At 39.9% G+C, this 1,417-nt stretch overlaps 1 non-coding gene across 1 annotated transcript; it reads left to right on the plus strand.

Moving 5' to 3' along the window:
* Window positions 1-922: 922 nt before the first annotated feature.
* LOC122805711 lies at window positions 923-1,025 on the plus strand. The gene has a single exon (XR_006365419.1). It is a non-coding gene; the product is annotated as a small nucleolar RNA SNORA57 (small nucleolar RNA).
* The last annotated feature ends 392 nt before the right edge of the window (window positions 1,026-1,417 follow it).

Here is a 1,417-nt window from a genome sequence, read left to right on the forward strand (position 1 = left end):
AAACAATGAAAATAAAAACCTTGATATGTACCTGTCCAGGCACTTGTATCAACTGGAGTGTCCACAGATATTCCTTACAGAAGGAGTATTAGGCCTAAGGCACATGACCTAATAGACTGCTTCAAAGTTCACTGTGTTTCCTCTTGTATAGAATAAGAGGTATCCTATGCCTGGCATATAAGGCATTTAGACTCTGCATTAATGGACCCACTTTGCATCTACAAGTCAAATGGTATTAGAAAATACTGGGTTCAGTGATCTGCATCTTTTGCAACTTCAACAGAATTATCTGGAGAGACTGGTACATGTCCCAGAGGGTTCCACGCTTATGGAACAGCCTCCGTTATATGTTGAACAGTAACCCTGTTTAAAAATAATTTGACCAGTGGATGGAACTGACCTAATGGCAGAAGCAGTGGTTAAGTGCCCTGCCTTGCAGGATGGACTGCTGATACACTGAAGATAGCAAAAATAGTTTTGACAAGGAAAGATGCTTCAGTGTGACCACTACACCTTAAACCTTTGTCTTGCTGTTTTGCCTATTCTGGTTACAAGGTTTGACCCACTCATAATTGTAATGTGTTTCCCATTAGTTGACAGATTTTGCCAGATGTTTTGGTGGCCTAAACTGATGCAGTACTGTCTGATCATGGGTCTAGGTGCATGTTTAAAGATACACTGCTGGTCTTGACTACTTGTTTGTGCAGCTGGCATACTTTTACTTTCTGGCCAGTTGACTTGCAAGTTTCAACTTTGATGCTTTGTGAAATGCTGTTAATGATACATTTGTCAGTAATATCCTAAGCATGCAGAGCAGTGGTTTATCTGATTTTACTCATCTGCTCTATATAAACATTTACTTGTAAAATGGCATTTTGAGATGTTTAAGGTCCAGGGTTTAGGAGTGAAACTTTATTTTGGTCATCCTTTTCTTGGCAGGTATGAGTTGGGCTGTACTCTCGCATGTTATGTTCAGAGGAAGAGCATTTTCAATGCTATGTCTTAAGTCAATCACCGAGACAACATTTTGGGTGAAGACTTCTTGGCTTGGAGTGTAAAGTTTGAATTTCAGTTTAGTGTTATGATTAGCATATTAAATACATTTTGTGTGGGCAGTAGAATTTTCAGATTTGAAACACTTGGTCAGAAGGGTGTGTTTGAATTTTTGTAGTGGTAATGTTTTAGTGAGGAAGGTTAGGTGCAGAGTTGATGTAATGGATCTGTGGGCAGATTTCAGCCAAGGCTGGGAAGAGCATAACTGGAGAGTTGCAGTATGCATTGGAAAGGTTTTTTGGGCAGATAGCTGCTTAGAACGAAGGGAGAACTGGACAAGGATGGATTCAAATTACTTACCACTGATAAAGAAATTAGATGAACTGGTAGATGGTGAGCTGTCAAGGAGAGTGAAGATGAGGGA

The sequence above is a fragment of the Protopterus annectens genome, chromosome 6.part1 (genome assembly GCF_019279795.1).
Source record: "Protopterus annectens isolate FY-2018-M chromosome 6.part1, PAN1.0, whole genome shotgun sequence".
In the NCBI taxonomy this organism is placed as follows: domain Eukaryota; kingdom Metazoa; phylum Chordata; order Ceratodontiformes; family Protopteridae; genus Protopterus; species Protopterus annectens.